Raw genomic sequence first — 21483 nt, forward strand, 5'->3', positions numbered from 1 at the left:
ACGACATATCAGATAAAGGGTTAGTATCCAAAATCTATAAAGAACTTATCAAACTCAACACCCAGAAAACAATCCGGTGAAGAAATGGGCAAAAGACATGAACAGACACTTCTCCAAAGAAGACATCCAGATGGCTGACAGACACATGAAAAAATGATCAACATCACTCATCATCAAGGAAATATAAATCAAAAACACACTGAGATATCACCTCACACCTGTCAGAATGGCTAACATTAACAACTCAGGCAACAACAGATGTTGGCAAGGATGTGGAGAAAGGGGATCTCTTTTGCACTGCTGGTGGGAATGCAAACTGGTGCAGCCACTCAGGAAAACAGAATGGAGGTTCCTCAAAAAATTAAAAATAGAACTACCCTATGACCTAGCAATTGCACTACTAGGTATTTATCCAAGGGATACAGGAGTGTTGTTTTGAAGGGGCACATGTACCCCCAATGTTTATAGAAGTGCTATCAACAATAGCTAAAGTATGGGAAGAGCCCAAATATCCATCAATGGATGAATGGATAAAGAAGATGTGGTATATATATACAATGGAGTATTACTTGGCAATCGAAAAGAATGAAATCTTGCCATTTGCAACTACGTGGATGGAACTAAGTGAAATTAGTCAGAGAAAGACAAATATCCTATGACTTCAGTTATATGAGGAATTTAAGATACAAAACAGATGAACATAAGGGAAAAGAAGCAAAAATAATATAAAAACAGGGAGGGGGCAAAACATAAAGACTCTTAAATATAGAACAAACAGAGGGTTGGTGGAGGGGTTGAGGGAGGGGGAATGGGCTAAATGTGTAAGGAACATTAAGGAATCTACTCCTGAAATCATTGTTGCACTAGTGCATATATATATATGCACTATATGCACTATATGCTAATTAACATGGATGCAAATTTAAAAATAAATGAATTAATTAATTAAAAAAAATAAAATACGGGAACAAAAATTGCATTGCAATGATCTTGTTTTATAATAAACTAGAACTTGAGAGATATTTACTTACTTTTTATCCTGTTTTATAGCAAATATTCTGTTTAACTTCTGTTGCGGATCATTAGGCAATTTTCATTTTCTTAAGAAATCATTCATTTCCTGAACATTTTGAAATTATTTGTCATAGATCTGTGTATAGAGACTTATACATGGTCAAGAGAGACCAAATGCACCCTCTCTATAGACTATCTATTAAGAGAGAATCTTAGAATATTGGGGGTTTTAAATGTTTATTTATTTTTGAGAGAGAGAGAGGCAGAGCGTGAGCAGGGGAGAGAGGCAGAGAGAGAGGGAGATGCAGAATCCGAAGCAGGCTCCAGGCTCCAAGCTGTCAGCACAGAGCTCAACATGGGGCCCTAACTCAAGAAGTGTAAGATCATGACCTGAGCAGAAGTGGGACACTTAACAGATGAGCCACCCAGGCACCCCACTGGAATATCATTTTTTAATATTAAATGTTATGATTCTAATTTGTATTACAGTACTCCAGTATTATTCCTATAAGCTTCCACATAAATGGGTAAAAATGGAGGGAAAATCACAAACTGTAGGCTTGTTTGTTTTATTTTACACAGTGCTAAATAATTTCTTTTACTTAATAAGCTAGTGGGTGTTTTTTCATGTAGGCACATTCTTAGTGTAATGTTTGCATGTGGATTTTATGATATATTAGAAATTCTAATTATAGTGAATGAAATTACTAACTAAACAGTGTACCAGAGCAATTGTAAGAAATCAAGAAAATAATGTCAAAAAACAAGATCTGCAATGTGCCTTTTCCTGTTTCCTTCTTAGTGATCCAAATATAATAAATAATTGACAGCCTCAGGAAAATAAATTGTTTCATTGATCATCAATATCATTTAGACTCAGGGAGTATTAAAGCTGGAAAAAAGATTAGAGATAATTAGTCCAGCTCTCTCACCCTGTAAGGGAGGAAATGGAAACCCTGACTTTATGACTTGCTCAGACTTAGCCATCACATACACGTGGTTAGCAATAGACCAAGAAGCCAGTTTGCCTGCCTCCTGCATCCTAGTCCAGTGCTCTTTCTCAATTTCCCCTTCATGTTTAATGGGGAAGGACTCGAATGTTGGGCTTAGTGCAGATTCTTGCAGACTTCTGCTTTCAGTCAAAATGAATCAGTGTATGCAAAAGGAGATGATCCTCCAGGAAAATGAGTGTGCTCTTGGCAATTCAGAACTAAGCTTTGTGATGGAGTTATTTCTTCAAGATCCATTAGTAAATCTCACCCTCCCATTGGAAGTCCAGCAGAAGAAACAAATCTGTTGATGTTTGGCCTTCGTTATTATTCTCAGTGTTACCCTCTCCCATTGGAGATTTTTTCCCAAAGATCTTCAGAATCCTCAGATGCCATTCAATGAGACTGTAATTACAAAATATCATGAAGGTTATTATCATTTGGTGACAAAATTTGGCCGACAATCAAATGTTGGATGTATGCATCTATTGTTCTAGTGAAGCCTGAAGAGTCTGAAGTGAAGCTGACCACACAGGTGGTGTCTTCAGGCATACAGGGCCCATGGAATGGTCTCAATCATTTGCCAATTGCTTTGTAAGTCACCTACAACAAAGCAAAATGCAAAATTGAACCAAGGAGTTTCAAGAAGCTAGTTTAAAAAATAAACTGAGTAAAGAATATAAAGAGAATGATCAAAATGATGATTCTTTATCCAACACTCATAAAGATAATACTTCTTTATTTTTTAAAAATATCATTTCCAAAGAAATCTATCTCTTTCTATGCCTGCTAAATTAAGATCCCTCTTAGCTTGTCTCTGATTGGGAGACTCTTCCCACCTTCTCTGTGTTTTCTCAGAACATCAGCCTAGACATTGCTGAATTGCACACCAGTGGAGCCCCCTGCCAGGGTGCCCAGGCCTTAGAAGGATCAAACAGAAGTCAACGGCAGAAATGCATTTGAGGGGGGTGGTGTCTCCAGAAGGTGGACAACAGCCGAAATCCCAATGAAAAGAATGGAATCTGAAGTGATCAATCCACTTCTGGCAAATAAGAAAGTAAATAACAAAGAGGGTAGAAATAGTCTTTGCCTGCTATCTGTCATATTTATGCCTTTTATTCTGGAGAATGGTGCTTATTTCCACTGACAGGAACTAACTCTGTTAGGGAATTTTCTAAATGTAATTAAAAAGCCGTGGTTGTTAATGAACATATGTTATTTCTCTAATAAATTCTAATATTATATCAGTGATATAATAAATCTTGCTATGTTTCAATATTCAGAAAACCAAGTATTTCAAGTCAGAGATAATTGCCTTGAAATAGATGGAGCCAAAGATATTGTAGTGGTATGACTAGCAAATTAAAGAGCTGCTCTTTTTAAACAACCTTTTAAACACTAAAAACTTTTGAGGCCATTTTGATACTCAGAGCAGCTGGATTGGGGGAGGCATGGCTAGGAATAAATGTCGAATTTCTAGAAGTTGTGAAGAAAATGAACCACATTCTTCCTTGAGCTGGTAACACAATGCCCTGCTGATGTTTCAGGCTGGGGATTGGCAGCTCCTGCCTCCTGCCTCCTGCACTGTTCTGTATTGAGCACAGACTGCAGAGGCTGTCTGCCAGAGTGTTCTGTGTGGATCTAGAAAAGGATGAATGCAGGGAAGTTCATGACTCCATTTTACCACACCATTTGTGAGGGTAGTTCAAAAGACAAAAGTCGAATTATTTTGTGGAAAGAGTCTAGTTCTCTTTTAGTGCAGGCAGATGGTTTTAACCATCCCTCATAATGGGTCCCCTTTTATAAGGGAAGGCTCTTCTTCAACACAGAGAAGGTAGAAAGCCAAGCATTCTGGGTGGGTGCTGCAGATTATGAACCAATGACAAGTCCTTCTTTGTTACCGGAAAGGAGTGAGTTCTAGAGTAGGAGATAAAGCCTGGTGGCTGCGGAAGTTTGTAACCTTGGCCTTTTGGTTGGAAATGCATTAGGCATCCTAGTTCTAATTTCTCTTGAGATGTTATTCAGATCAGGCAAGATGTCCCCAGTCCACACATTAGCCTTTTTGCTCTCAACAAGTCATTTGAAGGAGAGGGTGTATAGTACCTATTCTTCTCCATCTGTTCCCTGCTTCTGCTTCCACTTATTTGACCATTAGCATATTCCATGACACCAATAAAATGAAGGTGGCAGATTATCTCAGAAGATTTTCATAAATCACCCAACAACTACCTCACCTAGTCATATATCACAAGCATATCCCTACAGTGGAGAGGCACACATAGCTATTGATTTTTATCAAGCTTGCATTAAGCACTTAGGAGTAGACAGCAATAAATTAGTAATCACCTCAGTGTTTTCCAAGTTCAACTGAAGTAGCATTAGAGGAATTCTGAGATGCTATATCAAATATACACTCCATGGCGAAGGACACAGAGAAGAGAAGACAGGAGAAAGAGGACGTTACATGGGAAAGATAGGGGAAAATTAAACTGTAAAGAAGATGTGCTGGGAAAAGTTATTGCTCTCAAGGTTGACATTTGTGTATAACACAAAGGCAAGTTGAAATTATGGAGTATAATCCTTTCTTTGTAAGGTATTAGCACTTTCAGTTAAGACTGGTAAATACAGATGGCTGTATCTTATTTCCAGAAGGATGTTTGTGTGTCCTGACCTGCCATGTTCTGAAACAAATTTGACAGTATTTAGTCAGGCAGGTACCATGCTAACTTCCACTGCCCAAGCACTGAGCATGATATCCAGAGTGGAGAAAAACTTCGTGTGCCAGGGCTTTTCTCTGCCAGCAGAGGAGAAAAGGCAGCAGAAATATTTTCTCTTTCCACCCTGTGCCCCATAGCATCTATAATTCACAGTACAATTTGTCACCAAACAAGAACATTGTGATGCATAATGGGAAGGAGAAAACTCGCTACCTCTTTCCTCTCATTTTGTAATTGAAGCGTTATTCTCTTTATTCCTTCACTCATAGTGTAATGGCTAAGATTCTGGCACCACACTGTTTGAGTTACACCATGTTTCCATTCCACACCAGCTGGGTGACCTTGAGTAAGTTACTTGACATCTCTGTGCCCTCATATTATCGTGCAACCAATCTCTAGAAATATTTCATCTTGGAGAACTCTGTACCCATTAAGCAACAGCTCTCCTTTTCTTCTCCTTCCCAGCCCCTGGCAACCAGCATTCTACTTTCTGTCAGCCCCTGGCAACCAGCATTCTACTTTCTGTCGCTGTGGATTTGACTACCCTTGGGACCTCATATGAGTGGAATCATAGAGTGTTAGTCTTTTTGTTTCTGACTTTTCACTTGACGTAATGCCCCCAAGGTTCATCCACGTGAGCCTGTGTCTCACAATCTCCTCCCTTTTTAAGGCTGAATATATATACCACATTTTGATTATCCATCATTCATCTGTCATTGGATACCTGGGCTACTTCTACCTACTTCTTTAAAATAGTTAAAATTGTAGACAAAAATATGACAACATATGCCCTTGGAATGAAGTTGATTTTGTGCTCTTTTTTAAAAATTTTTTAATGTTTATTTATTTTTGAGAGACAGAGAGACAGAGCATGAGTGGGGGAGGAGCAGAGAGCGAGGGAGACACAGAATCTGAAGCAGGCTCCAGGCTCTGAGCTGTCAGCACAGAGCCCAACATGGGGCTCGAATTCACAAACAGTAAGATCATGACATAAGCCGAAGTCGGACGCTTAAGGCGCCCCAATTTTGTGCTCTTTTTAAACTTAAAAATTAAGTCTATTTCTTAGAGATAAATGATCTGATCATGGCCATGTGATGCCAGCCCATTTTGTATTTCTCCTCATCATACTGGCTGCACAACAACATGAATATACTTAACGCTACTGAACTTATACCTAGAAATAGTTAAGATGGTAAATTTTATGTTACATATAATTTACCACAATTAAACATTTTTAAATTAATAATAATAATAATGCAAATTCTATGAGAATAGACTAAGATTAAGGGGCATTTACTTTATTGTAGACTTGATGACTTTCTCCCATGACCTTGCTCTGCAAGAAGAGCTGCCACCTGCCACCCACGCAGGTGAGGCAATCTTCCAGCCTCAGATACAAGCATTGCCAAGAAGCTCCCGGCTGCAACTTGGGCACTAATGGAGGAAATAACATGGCTCACTTAAGTTCAGAGATAAGGATGCGAAAGACCCTCCGGGGAATACGTGTAGTCTGAATGCTTTTAAAAATACCAGCTACTACAAAAATCATAATTAGTCATGATTAGTATTTTTCACAATTATGATTAAACTGTCTCTACCCATTATTGCTTAGAAAAATGCTCTCACAACAGGAAGAAATGACAAAATAAAAACAAAAGCAAAAGTGCAGGACGCCCAGGCAGCACTGTGCATGAGTTCCATTTCTGTTGGCGTCCTATCCTTGTGGTGCTTGAAGCCTTTTTGTTCCCCTGACATTTAGCCACCAACTGCATGACAGAGCTCTCGGGCTTTTCTGTGGTAGAGAGGTAATGACCGTGAACGTAGCCTAGATAGGAAGGGAATGTGGTAGTAGGACCTACCAGCAGACTTGAAGGAGGTCTGGGTGATGGAGAACACCCCACTGCTTACCTGAGTTGGAATAAGCAGATGCAAAGACCACATATCCATGGGGCCCCTGGGTGGCTCAGCTGGTTAAGCATCTGACTTCAGCTCAGGTCACGATCTCACAGTTCGTGAGTTCAAGCCGCCTGTCTGTGCTGTCAGTGCAGAGCTTGCTCTGGATCTTCTGTCTCCCTCTCTCTCTGCCCCTCCCTAGTGCTCTCTGTCTCAAAAATAAATAAACATTTAAAAACAAACTGACAAAAAACAAAGACCCTCTGTCTTTAACCTCTGTAGCCAGAATGTAAGATATTATTCCATATGTATTATTGGAGAATGGTTTCAATTGGCTAAAATTACAGTGGGAACCTATATGAGCTGCTGTTTCAAAGAATAAGCTAGTACAACATTGCCTTTATTCAACTTAACTGCCATGATTTCCTTCAAGTGATTCAGTTGTACCATTGATCCTCATTATTCATGGATTCAGTATGTGTGAATTCACTTCCTTGCTGCCCCCCAGAGTTAATACTTGGGATGTTCTTGTGGTCATTTGTGGACATGCACAGAGCAGTGGTACAGGTCCCCAGCTGAGGTTGAACAAAGCTATGTTCTACCTTCCTGTTTCAGTTCCTATACTAATAAACAAACAAGTATCCTTCCTTTTCATGGTCTATTTAGTACCACGTTTTCACATTTTTGTGCTTTAATTGCTGATTTTACTGTTTAAAATGGCCATTATGTGTAGTCCTAAAGTGCCGTCTAGTGTTTCTAAGTGCAAGAAGGCTGTGATGTGCCTTTCAGAGAAAATATGTGTGTTGGATAAGCTCACTCAGTCACGGGTGTTAGTGCTGTAAACTATGACTTCAAGTTAATGAATCAACAATATAGATTATATAAGGTGTCTTTAAATAGAAAACACACGCAAATAGATTACATATAAATGTTCTGACCAGAGTCTGACAGGCACTAACCCTGTTATTTTCCCTAGGAGTAAGGGCTCAGAATTCACTAGTTCAGTGTTAATAGCTAATATATGGGACATAACTATGATGAATAATGAGAACTATTGTTTATCAACCTAGTTGATAGTATAGCCTGCATGTTTTTATTTATCATTCATTCAACAAATATTTATTATGCACACAGAACCATGGGACTGGAAGGCTGCCAAATTACTTAACGACACTTATATTAAATTTCTAAATACAGAGTTAGATCCAGGTCAATCTGCTGGCAAATGCCTTACAAGGAGGACCATATTTAGATAAGTGCCAGCATATAGAAATTACAGAGCTCTCAACAATTCTCAGAGCAGAGATCATGTCTTCTCTGTCCTGTGTAATAGTATTCTGAGTAGTGTGAACACAATGAACATTTGCTGCCTTCCTCAGGCAGGCCGCATGAGCACCCTTGCATGTGGAGAGGGGGATGCCTTGATGAAAAGGTGGGGCCATCTTCTGTGTATTTAGTCCACTCTCTTCCCGGCAGAGCTGGGAGCCCAGCCCACAACACAGATGGTCACATGAAGCAGGGATGTACACTTACTGAGATGGTGGTTCTCAGCTTACTCTCTGCCCCACCCCACCCAAGTGATATGATAACCCACTCATCAGTAAGAGTGGCTCCTTTGGGCACTAACTCTTCAGGAGGAGGTAGGATTGTAAGCAGTGGTGGTGGGGGCTGGGGGTGGTGGTGGTGGAGTCGTCAAAATTTCTTTGAGCTTGAAAAAAATCCCAGAGGTGATTTTGACATAGTCCCTCCCTCAGCAGGGTGTGACATTTCCTTCTCACACTTCTGTCTGGTGAGAGAACGTGCCTTATTATTTTACAGAATGTTCAGTTCTAACTCAGTAACCACATTTGGTGTTTTCCTAGCTCTAGATCTTATTTTATTGTTTAGAGTGACTTGTTCTTAGTCATGCCTTTAGGTAGCTTAAGGGACATATCTTAGATTCTCTCTCTGGATCACTACCTAGTCCCAAGTCACCACTCATGCATTGCAAACATCAGAAATACTCATTCCTGTAAAAGATCATTGTACCATTTCTGCTTATGGTCCATGATTTCTTCTGTTAGTATCTCTCTTTCTCTTTAAGTTGAATAACAGAACAGCACTTTACTTTGATCTTCCTTGTTTGTGGCAAAACACATCCTTTTTGGACTCCTGCCTTTAAAAAAAGACTTCAGTAGGATATAATATAGTTGAGAAAAGATTTATGTCAGCAGATAATCTAGTTCCTTTTTTGTTCTCTTTGAATCTGCTTCTTATCAAGATGTCCTTTGTAGTATCATAGCTCCTTTATTTGTATTCCAGGGGCCATTGAGACATTTTTTCCACTATCTATGAGAACATATCTCGTTATTATTTATTTCAGTTACAGAAAAAACCCACAATGATTGTCAGCCTCTTCTGCATATTACCGTTCATCAATAACACTAGCTGTTAAACTAATTAAAGATGAAAGTTTGCTTATGATTCAAGAGATCTAAAGAGAAACATGTAATAGAATGTTCCTATTATTAGCCTTTAGAGTAATAGAAGAATCCAAGGGAGAAAAAGGATAAAAGTTTTAGCCATGATTTGTGGAGAAAATTGAACCACTGATTTGGTATGATTTCCTTATCCATATAGTTAATGGTGTTTTGGTTCCCTTTATGAAATATTGTCCATGTTCATGAGTTCTAAAAATATAGAGTAGACAATAATCGTTTTTATCCTATAGTCTGCTACCCGATTGGACCAAAGATTTATTAAGGGACAACAACCTTAGGCAAGATGACAATTTACACATTGATAGTGCTTTCTAATGGTGTCGTATGGTGGCACATATTTGAAATCATGTCTAGGTTCAGCCTCTTATTAATCACAATATTTATCGTGATATATTTATTTCTGGCCTATTTCATTTCTTATAAAAAAAGTGCATGAATTCTATGAGCTAATGAAAGGTATAAGTATGTAGTACCTTTTAAGTGCTTAAGTATGTAGTACCAAAATTATTTTTAATATTAGCATGGATATCCGTGATAAAAAAAATTTTTAGTTTATTCTCTTCCTTACTTGCCAGGCATTACCTTGGCCTCCACGCAAATTATTTTTGAAACAATTAGTTTGAAAATCCATAGCTCCCATATAATCATTTCTAAGCCTACATACAAATGAACTATGCCCTTATTACAACACCAAGTATTTTTTTTCTTGAATTATCACAGTAAACAAAGAAGCAAACCACCAAATCCCTATTTAAGGGAATCCAATTACATTGCTTTTACAAGTTATTTCATTTAGAAGATAGTTCTTGATATTCTAAGAGCTGAAATTTTTATGCTGTCATCCCTACTCTAGTAACAGAGAAAAAGAACTACATGGCATATTTTTATAGCAAACTACAATTATCAACACATATGTGCAAAATACTATAGGAGGAGATATACAATTTGATTATAAGGGTACTGCCCACCTTCTAGCTACATATAATTTACTATTCTTATAATTCTCTAATATTTTTCAATTTATGAAAACATGGACTTTTCTATACTGTCAGGTCAGGCTTATTATAGATTTTGATTGTATGATCAAAAGGGCCTGTCATTTGACTATTCCGGTTTAATACTTTTACTCACAACTTGAAGAAGACACATAACTACTCACCGTTTTTGGACCTCATAAAGGTGGGAAAAGTAACAGAAGTAAAAGAATATAGAATCATGATTCACAAATACCTTAATTTGTTGGAATAACGGACCTTAAGCCAACAAGATGGAATTAAATAGGTATAAATATAAGAGAATAAAAGCCATCAATGGGCCTCTATTGCTATAAAAGGTAATCAAATATTGGACTATGTATTTGTTCAGGTTCACCAAGAAATAGACATCAAAATGAGATTAAATCTATAAGGATTGTATCGAAGAGAATGCCTATTAGAAAAAACTGGGAAGGGAGCTGGGAAAGGATGGGCGATTCATCCAGTTATGATGCAAATCTGACTCCTAGTGAAGGAGAGAAAGGAAGGTAAGTTGGGTAAAAGTGTTTTTGACCTCCATTAAGTCTAATGAAAGTTCATCAAAGTGACTGGGGTGTCCTTGCGCCAAAACTAGCCTTCTGGAAAAAGACCTATGGCTCTCAGGAACAAGCTGCCTTAGTATGCGTGCTGCAATCAGTCATGGGCTTGGAGTAGCCCACTGGAAGTATGGCCTCAGTGCAAATGAAGCAATGCATTTCCAAATGTGACAGGTGGATGTGACCATAACTAATGGTCAGTTAATGTCCCTGTAGTTGGAAGTCTGCAAGGTACATTCTCAAGGCATTCTCAAGACAAGCCTACATAATTTGGGTTTTTAAAATGCCATCCAAGTTTTGCTTAGAAAATATTACAAAAATATATTTTTTAATTAGTAATTCAAAACCAATAAAACCTGAGATCCTAAAAGTGCAATAATAGCACTTCAGAATCAAAAACTGTTTCAGAACAGTTACTACCCACAGAAAAGATGTTTAAGAAAATAAAATTAAATTCTGGTCTTTGATGTGAGTGTGTGCACATGCATGTAATTATGGAGTAATGTCTTTTTATATATTCATTGTATTTTTTCATTTTATTTTTTTAAGTTTTTATTTACTTATTTTGAGAGCAAGAAAGACAGAGAGAGAGCATGAGCGGTGGAGAGGCAAAGAAAGAGAGGGAGAGAGAGAAAGAGAGAGAATCCCAAGCAGGCTCCACACTGTCAGCCTGGAGCCCACAAGGGGTTTGAATTCACGAACCATGAGATCATGACCTGAGCCAAAATCAAGAGTCAGACGCTTACCTGAGTGAGCCACCCAGGTGTCCTCCATTGTATTTTAAGCATCCACAGCCATCATCCTCCTTTTGTCAATTTTTGTCAGTGGGAATTCTTTTAAGGTTGGCTCTGAATCATTGACGTAATCATGTTAATCTCTTTTTTGAATCTGTGGATTTTTTCTTCTTAAATCAACTTTATTGAAGTACTATTTATATATACTGAATGTACCCATTTTAAATTTACAGTTTGATGAGCTTTGACAAATATATCTCCCATGGAATCACCATCACAATCAAGAATAGCCATCCACAAATTTGCCTCGTGCCACTTTACAACCATTGCCCTCACAATCGCAGCCTCAGGCAATCGATGATCTGCTTTATTCCACTGTAATTCACTATACCTATTCAAGAATTTTACATAAGTAAAATCACATAGAATGTGCTCTTCTGTTAGTTTTGGCTTTGTTTTTTCACTCTCATAATGTTCTGGAGATTCCTTTGTGTTTTTCCATCGATCAGAAGTCCATTCCTTTTTGTTTTTTGACAAGTATTTCCTTCTGTGGATATACTACAACTTGTTTATCCATTCACCCCTCAATGGACTTTTGAGTTTCTAGTTTGGGACTATTATGAATAAATCCATTGTAAGCATTCATATAAAAGTCTTTGCAAAGACATATGTTTTCATTTCTCTTGGGTAAATACCAAGGAATGGAATTGCTGAGTTATATGGTTAAGTGCATAAGAAAACTGCCAGAGTACTTTCTAAAGTGCTTGTGCTACTTTACGTCCTCTCCAGCAATGTGTAAGAGTTTTAATTGCTGCACATCATGACTGATACTTATGTGCAGTATAGTATTTCATTGTGATTTTAATTTGCATTTTCCTGGTGCTAATGATATTGAGCATCTTTTAAAAGTGCTTAGTGACTATTTGCATGCCTTCTTTTGTGAAGTGCTTGTTCAAATCATTTGTCCATTTTAAATTGGATTCTTGTCTTTTTAATTAGTGAGATGAGTAGTTCTTTATATATTCTGGATATAAATCTTCAGATATATTTATTGTAAATATTTTTTCACTTGATGGATTGGTTTTAATTTTCTTAACAATGTGTTTCAGAGAATAGAGGAACTTACTTTTGATTATGAAATTCAATTAATTTTCACCTAGTTTATATTTCTGTATCCTAAATATCCTTTTCCTACCCTCAAAATCTTGATTTTATTTTATCTTGCCTTCTTAAAAGTTTTATAGCTTTAGCTGTTTTTTAAATCAATTTTGTGAACATTGTAAAGTCATTTCAAGGTTAATTTTTTCCATATGGATATCAAATTCTCCCAGGATGAATATTATTATTAACTGTTACAACAGGACTGACCTGAGGCTGACTGCAAAATTGGTTGAGGAACAGCATCCCTCCTCCTCAAAGGAGAGTCAACAACAATCAAGGGAGTTGTCTTCAGTCAATTTTCTGATACTCAGCCTGTAACCACCTCCTAAATCCTATTCAATAAAAGCCAATAAAGGGGAGAATCATTATTTTGCCCCACTGACCATGCAGTTTGGCCAACAGTTTGCTGTGTTTGCTTATCACCAAACGGTCCAAATCTATGAAAGGTCTGAGGTCTTACCCTACTTGCAAGCTAACAAGTTAGCCAGCCATAGTTTCAAGGATGTCAACAGAAGACATGATTTCTGGGTCAGGGACAAAGAACTTTATTACTCATCATAGGAATAGGTGCTGGAGTGTCAATATTCGCACTACCTTCCTGAGTGCTAGTTTTTCCAGGGCAATATCTGCACATGAAGTACAGTGTGGTAAAGGAGACGAACCCTGAGTTACAGAACCCGAATCTTTTATAATGGGAAGTAAGTTTTTCTACCCTTTGCTCCTGAGAGAGACAGTAGCTCTATCCTTGAAGGCTATTTGCTATATAAACATCTCTGGGCGGGGGGTGGGGGGGTGGGGAAGGTCTAGAATAAATGTAGTCAGTACCTCTGGTTGCAAGGTATGGGGAAATGTGAGCAAACAATGGAGAATTGTCACTCATGCTTACAGCTCCCTAGTTGTTCGTTTATGGCCCCATGGAGTTTCTTTCTGTGTATCCCAGTTTAGTATTTTGCACAGACTCAAGGCAATCCCATGCAGATTTCTGTAGGTTTTTATCTGCATAATTCCCTTCTCTCTGATTCTCTGTTCTGTAAATTCTAGTCATTTCAGCTTCCCTGAATTCTCCTCTTTGTCTTCTCGATTTAAATATGACTGTTGTGTTTTGCTGGGGTTCTCTCTCTGTGCCTCAATTCAGACAGTACTCCCAGGCAGAAAGCCTAGGAAATTGTAGGGCTCCCCTTATCTAGTTACCTTCTGTCAGGGATCACAGTTTTATGCTCTCTCTTTTATAATGTTTGAAACAATGATTTTGTACATTTTGCCCAATTTTCTATTGTTTACAATGGGATTATAAATGTAGTACCAGTTTACCTCAGCATGGTAAAAGCAGATGTCCCGTTTTTAAAATTTTTCAATAGTTTCTGAGACAGTCATTAAATATAATTAGTCTTTAAGTGGCATATACATAAAATTAAAATTAATCACATACCTAAAATGGAACAGAATAAGAAAACACTTATACTGACGCATGAAACACTTCTGAAGCAGAGATGCAGTCTGAGAGTGCCTTTCAGGGAGGCTGGCGGGATCAGTCTGTCTGCACTAAGGCCAGTCAGGTGGATGAGGAGACATGAGGGGAAGCATTAGAGATGCCGCAGAGGCTGCTCCCTGCTCCTTCTTTGAGAAGGCAATTCATCCAAACCTTTGGGAAAATGTCAGATTGATTTTTTTGATGCTGTTATGTACTTCATAGTAAATGTTTTAGTCCTGAACAGAAGTATCTCTTTCTCCATGATTAAGTCAGGGCATCCAATCTCATAATGGTTATGAAGAGTGCTAGCTTACTCCTAGTTATGGGACTGGAGCCATCTCCTGGCCCAGACACATTGGTTCACAACCACAAGGCACAGATCTGGGCTGAGGCTTCATCAGGGGAAAAATGGTTTGCAGCATACCCTCACTTTTTTACCTCAGGACCAAATTAGTAGAACGGGAAAAAATGAGAGAAGAGTCTGTCACTCATTTTACCAAATCTTTTTCCAAAACGAACAAAACACCGCTGGCACAGTGAGGATGCCCTGGCTTATCTCTCATATTTCATATTTCATCCATCTTTCCATTTTATTTCCAGCCTGATAACTGTCCGTCGTTTCAATTCTTTCATTCTGTAATCTTATAAAGCCAATTAGTAGCATTATAAGTATTATAAATATATTAACCAAGAATGGACTTAAGCTGCTTTCAGTAGATGACTGAAGTTCTCAGGCCATGCTAATAATCCATTTTACCAGCACATATTTAACAAAGCACTTAATGTGTCCTTTTAGTGTCATTATTGTTTAATGTCAAAAAATCAGTAGATATTTTGAAAGTCATTCTAATTTGGAACTATGAGGTATTATGATTTGGAGGTTAGAGCTCAATAACATTACCACAAGAAAATCCAGAACTTGTTTCTCAACCTGTGACCGAAGACACCCTCCTCACCTCTGTCATAGTTACCTTCCTGAAAGATGAAGCTATGCCAGTCATGTCATCCACATCTTTAAGACTCCTGATGGCTCCCTGTGGCCTAACAGATAATATTAAAACATTTTAGGGAACACAAGATCCATTAAAATTTGAGCCTGGTTTTAACCTTCAACACCTGTTTCTGCTATTGTCTCATCTTGGGATTCTACCATTCTGAAATCACCTTACACCATAACCAGGTCACAAGGCTTTTTCAAGATTTGGTGCCTTTGCTTGGGCCATTTCATCTGCCTAAAAAGCCCTCTTTAAACAACTCTGATGGCTGTGGCCAGAGCTATTTGCTCACTTTCCCTCACCCATTTCTCACCTCTGTGGGGCTAAAATGCAACGGTGAACATATCACTGCCAAGTCCTGTGCTTTACCGAGCAGAGAGCCTAAAAGATTAGGGTTAAGATAATTGTCCAAACTTGATGCCTTAATCTTCTCTCCTATTGATTCACAATACACCCTACCTCTTTCCAGTAGCTATCACCCTAAATATCCGTGCAAAATCCCCTGATATGATTACATATGTAACTTTGCGGCACCCGGGTGGCTCAGTCCATTAAACATGTAGCTAGTGGCTACCATATTGGGCAGTGCCATTCTAGAATCCTCGTAGGCTTAGAGACCAACTCATAGGACTATTATTTCAGGGCTTAGGCCTTTAATTGTAAAGAAAAGAATTTTAGAAATGGACAACTGATCATAAAAATAAGGTGCTAGTAGGGTCATATGTTTGCAGGAATTTTTTTCTTTTTCCATTCTTCGGGACTTAATTATCTACAATTGAGCCTATATAATTTTGCATTAGTTTTCATGCTGCTTTTTAAATGTTCTACACCCTTCCTTTTGTAAGTTCTGCCACTCTAGAATAATAATGCTAATTTTCTATTTTGTTAATTATGTATTTATACCTTTGTGAATGTGCTGCATATAGACAACATGTATTAAGCTAGTGATTGGGCTAGTCAATGAAGTATTAGACAAGAAAGATTGCTTTTATGTAATACATGAAAACATACAATCGCCCCTAAATGAATTCAGATAGCGTTCATGGCGGTTAAAATAGGGAAGGCAATACAGTGTGGAAGTAAAAGCACAAATGTAGGTGCGAGATAGACTTTGGTGAAGTTATTCAACCTAGCTAATCTTCACAGTTTCCTATTCTGGAAAATGAGAAGGATAAAAATAGTATCCTACCCAATGACATAATGCCTGTAAAGCTCTTAGGTTAGTGTCTGGCACAGGGCAAGTGTTTAAATGTTAGTTGGTATTGTTACTGTGATAATGATTATTATTATTTTATCAGTGTTCTCATTGGGGTAGAACTTTACAGTTGACAAAGCACTTTCAGAATGTAATCTCATCTGACCCTCGAAACAGCCTTCAAGGCAGGTAGATAGTCCCACTTTAACAGAAAAGTGATATTTAGAAACTTTAAGCAACTTGTTCAAGCAACAAAAGGCAGAGCTGTCTACAGACTCCAAAACCCACACACGGGCCACTATGCTGCTGCCATCATTACTGGTAATCGTCTTGCTGCCTTTTTAGAGACACTTATTAATTCAATTCTTCATCTTCAAATTCTTATTCTTAATCAGGGTTTTAGCAAATATCCCTGTTTCCCAGGAATACCCTCTCCATAAGGTTGCCTCTCTTCCCAGCCACATGCTGCTATTGTGTTTTAAATTTGTTTCTTATGTGTTAGGCAAGCAAATGTTTCGTAATATGTGGTAGTGCCTTGCGTAAGCATTGGCAAATGGATTTTTTGAAAAACTCTTATCCATATCCAAGAGCAAACACTTATGGTTTACTTCTGAAAAGCCAGGCCAGCATCTGAAGCTGAAGCTCAACAAATGTGTCTTTGTTTCAGCTGATCTCAACATCAGTTATAAAACTCTTAGGCATCTGCCAAGAGCCTTTGCCTTATTGTACCTTACAAGTAAGAGACAAAAGGCTTTGGAATAATTAAACAAAGCACAATTTCTACATTTTGTTTACTCAGGACCCTATCCTGTAATTTTTTTTATGCCAGCAAAATTTAAATGGAAGTTAGCTGAAAGGTGGCTTATGTGAGACTCAGAAGATTGGGTTCGTAATCCATACTCATAAAAGTGTTTCTACCAGTGCCTATTAGGAGATATTAAGATTTGACTTCTCTTCTTAATTAGCCAGAATACAATGATGTGGCTAAATAAATGCAAAACTCGATGACTACCTTCATTCCGCCACGTCAGACCAAACATGATGGTATGGCCAGATGAACACAGCATCCTTCACATCCAAAGGCAATAGGAGCCTCTTCAATCTGTGTAATGATTTCCCAGCCATACCTCCAACCTGCTTGGCTTGGAGCCACTGGGCATGAACACTGAGCAAAGAATGCATAGTCAAACACAACTTGGCTTAAGGAAAAACAAGAGTGAAGAAGCAAAGCATATCACAGGGTGTTTGGGGCCTCTCTGCATTTTAATTTTCTGATTAATAAAGTGTGAATTAGACTAGTGCTTTATAGGGATGTCTATATAATCATGAGAAACTCAGTTTCTGTGTTTTTTTTCCTTTTACATGTAAAGCAAAATACTTGAGGAAAGAATTCCTACAACGGAATCAAGTTTATATGGGCTCGTCCACATGATGCCAGAACTGGCCTATCCTGAAAAACTGTCTCGTGGAGCAGTGCAACTAAGGCCTCTTACAACAGCAATACTGTAGGATATTACACAATAAAGGCTTTTCAGAAGACAGTCACTTTACAGTTGGCTGGGTTCTTTCCAGAATATCATAGGGTGTTTGAGGATTTTTCTCTAGCATCCTGCCAAGAGGCTCCCCACACATAGTGGGTGAATGCTGCTCTAAGGTTCCACTGAGGGGTTCCTACAACTTCTAACTCAATTCAGGTTGGAGATGTTCATGATGAGTGATAAGCAAACACTGACCCCAAATTGAGAACATGTGGTCTGTCCTCCCAGCTGATTTCCTGAGCTGTCCTGGGCATCTTTACCAAAACACTCCCTGTTCCATAATTTGTGAAGTCCAACTAAGAGTTATTTGTAAATAATTCTGCCCCACCCATAATAACTTCCTACACATGTTAATATTTGTAAGAAATGTTTCTGAATTATGTGTTAAAGTAATGTGGGGGTGCGCTTGGCCTCTAAATCAATCCTGCATGTACTCTACACACTTACCTTGCTATAAGGACACTGCTTTTGCAACATTGATGTACAGTGATGTTCTGAGTAGCAAACAGAACAAAACAAACATTCAATCTGATTTAAACATAAATTGCACACCTTTCAAAGAGCGAATACTTTGGTAAATGCAGTGAATGTTGAAAGGCAAAACTGGTGACATCTGACCCGCTCATTTTGAAGACTTTATAGTTGTGGTTTTTGTTTTGCCAATGGTAAAAGTTGTTTGATCTGGCATTCCTTACCTAAAGCAAGTAATAACAATGTTCAAATATATCTAATTGCTTTCCATTTCGTAAGATACAGCCATTTGCCTTAAAATAGAATAAAGTAATACATTCTTCCTAAGTCAGGGACATTTTCTTGTATTTTTACTGTAACCTGGACTGTGATGTTTTCTAGTCATTGAGAGGGGTAAAAATCTGCTTTTTCTGGCCATAAACACAAACACACACGCTTAGAAGGTAACCTGCTGAGTGATTAAGAGAATTCAAGTGCTTCTGTACAAAATTAATATGTCATGGAAAAGAAATACGGAAACAGTGACTAGGCTTGTGAAACTGCACCTGAAAATACCATATATACTCCTCTACAGGTATAAAAGGGGCACAGCTTTTCAGTGATACATATGCAACTGTTTTCTTCCTGGGCCAGTATACAAGATGAAAAGAATTCTTGTATTGTGGTGATAGATGGGATTTCCTAGACACCAGCATGATGTTCACCAAGCTAAAGCTGTCTGGTTTAGCCTGGGTTATTCTCTAAAGGGGCTAAGCCAGAAAATCTCTCTTCTTGGGCCAGGAAAAACAACACCCTCCTCATACTTGAGCACAGCATTCTTGGCATGAGCAAATGTGTTCTTGAGTTATATTTCCAATAATGCTGATTTGCATTGATCCGTCTTTATCCTCTTGTTTCTGCTTTGTGACAAATGATGTGAATTTATGAAATGGCTGGATACACAAGTGCCATCTGTCGTTGTAGAACAGAACAAGGCCTGAGCTGCAAAAAAGCATAGAACTGGTGCCCTTGGAATCCTCGACTTGTTCTAACATACTAAGGCAAGTGGACAAGGACACAGGGTAGCCAAACTCAAGTTCTGTCAAAACCCAGAGCTGCTGGTAGAACAAATCTTGCAGCAGTAATCCCTGTCAGTCATTCTGGTGGTGATGGAGGGCAAAGCAGCCCAGGGAATGCTTTTTGGTTCTGATTTTGGACGTGAACTTACACTCGGCAATTCTCCTACCTTTTATAAAATTATCAAACATGGGGATTAAGTCTTCTTTTTCTCTTGAATTTGTTAACAATAGTTTATAAAGAGAAGTTCATAGGGGAAGCACTCAGACATGCTTTTCATTGATTTTTCAGTGTTTTACCTTTTCCAGCCTGTAACATCATTCCTTCGGTTCTAGATTTTATAGGTTCCATTCATGGCATGACATATCTGCTGCCTGGAGGGACCTCCACACCTTGTACCAAAGAATAATGACTAGTATTCTTGTCCCAGAGTGGGTCACTCTTGTTTTTGTTTAGCCAGTTGATCTTGGGGCGCCTGGGTGGCTCAGTCGGTTAAGCGGCCGACTTCGCTCAGGTCATGATCTCGAGGTCCGTGAGTTCGAGCCCGTGTCGGGCTCTGTGCTGACAGCTCAGAGCCTGGAGCCTGTTTCGGATTCTGTGTCTCCCTCTCTCTCTGCCCCTCCCCTGTTCATGCTCTGTCTCTCTCTGTCTCAAAAATAAATAAACGTTAAAAAAAAAAAATTTTTTTTTTAACCAGTTGATCTTTTTAGATAACACTAGAAGGTGATCTTTTTAGATAAGATGGTAGGGACACCTGGGTGGCTCAGTGGATCGTGCGTCTGACTTCAGCTGAGGTCATGATCTCGCGGTTCCTGAATTTGAGCCCTGCATCTGGGTCTCTGCTGTGAACCAGAGCCCGTGTGGGATCCTCTGTCCCCTTTCTCTCTTTTCCCCTCCTCCTCAAAAATAAATAAACATTAAAAAAAAATTTTTTAGGGCACTGAATTCTACTCCTGAAACCAATATTGCACTATATATTAACAAAGTAAAATGTAAATTAAAAAAAAAGAAAAAAATAAATAAAAAATAAATAAGACTAGAAAATAAATCAGACTTTTAACAGTATAACGCTAAAAAAATATTGTAATTACTTCCAGACTTGTGAAGATATTTAGATCAAAGTCACAGGACAGTCTTGCTTCCTAAGCATTAAATAAAATGGGTATAATATAGAAAATGGATTTTAATTGCCATTGACATGATTATTAGACTATATGACTATATAATATAGATTTAAGGGACATAAATTTTTAATTTTTATTTATACATCTATAAGTACTGAAATGTGAACATATGGTTTGGATATCAGAGAATGATTAATTTCCAATTGAGTTAATGGAGTGTTTTCTGTTTTTGTTCTCTATAGTTTATGATAGTGAAAGATTTGCAAACTCATTTTATTACCATATGACAAGAAAATAAAGAGCTACAGGTGGTAGGTGATGGAGAGGATGAGTGAGAAGCAACCCAGACCTTCCCTGGCTCAGCTCACCCCCCTGCCTCCTTTACCAGAAAGCTCCACAGCCTTCCTCCCCCAGAGTTCCTTCTACTATAGCACCCCCGGTCAGGGGAGGAAGGAGCTTCTTCCTCCCAGAAATGTCTGATTACATGGGTCATTTTTCCCCATATACCAGTTACATGTGCCTTATGCTTCAGCTATTATTTTAGCATGACCTCGACCCTCTGAAAGACTGATATATGAGGCAAAAATATGAAGAGTCAGCAAGGCACTGGGGGCTTGGGACACAAAAGTCACCAGCAGCAAAAATGACACAAGGTAAATGTCTGCGGTAAGGCCATCAATATGAGAATTGGTGTCCCAGGCCATGGCAGAGCTTAGCCTGCCAGTGTGAGTGACATGGGTATAGCTGCCGGGCTGTAGGACAGGCGCCAAGCAGGCTATTTTGGGTCCTGTGCTTCACTAAGTCAAAGGATAGGGTGTGTCTACAAAGATGAATTGACAATGCAGAGCAACATGTTGCTAATTTCCTAACTCCTCTTAAAATTCAGAGGAAACAGACATCTCAGTGAGGCTCTAGAAAAGATATGACTTAGGTGAGCTCTGAAGAAAGGACAGAATTTAAGTAAAGTAACCCAAGAGGAAAGCAGGAATCTCACCAGTAGGATTTGAGCTTCGGCATCTTCTTAAGCTGCTTCCCTATTGGGGTGCTCAGCCCGTGGCCTCTCTCTGTAGGCTTC

At 38.5% G+C, this 21483-nt stretch overlaps 2 long non-coding RNA genes across 2 annotated transcripts; one reads left to right on the forward strand and one right to left on the reverse strand.

Moving 5' to 3' along the window:
- Window positions 1-1792: 1792 nt before the first annotated feature.
- LOC109266058 (uncharacterized) lies at window positions 1793-12998 on the reverse strand. Its single transcript, XR_002079507.2, has 3 exons — window positions 12766-12998; window positions 11410-11511; window positions 1793-2606 (listed from the first exon to the last, which is right to left on the reverse strand). It is a non-coding gene; the product is annotated as an uncharacterized LOC109266058 (long non-coding RNA).
- A 1779-nt stretch (window positions 12999-14777) lies between these two features.
- Window positions 14778-17769, forward strand: LOC109266057 (uncharacterized). The gene is made up of 2 exons (XR_002079506.2): window positions 14778-16540; window positions 17185-17769. It is a non-coding gene; the product is annotated as an uncharacterized LOC109266057 (long non-coding RNA).
- The last annotated feature ends 3714 nt before the right edge of the window (window positions 17770-21483 follow it).

Source organism: Panthera pardus, unplaced genomic scaffold (genome assembly GCF_024362965.1).
Source record: "Panthera pardus isolate Hobbes unplaced genomic scaffold, ASM2436296v1 HiC_scaffold_1, whole genome shotgun sequence".
NCBI classification, from domain to species: domain Eukaryota; kingdom Metazoa; phylum Chordata; class Mammalia; order Carnivora; family Felidae; genus Panthera; species Panthera pardus.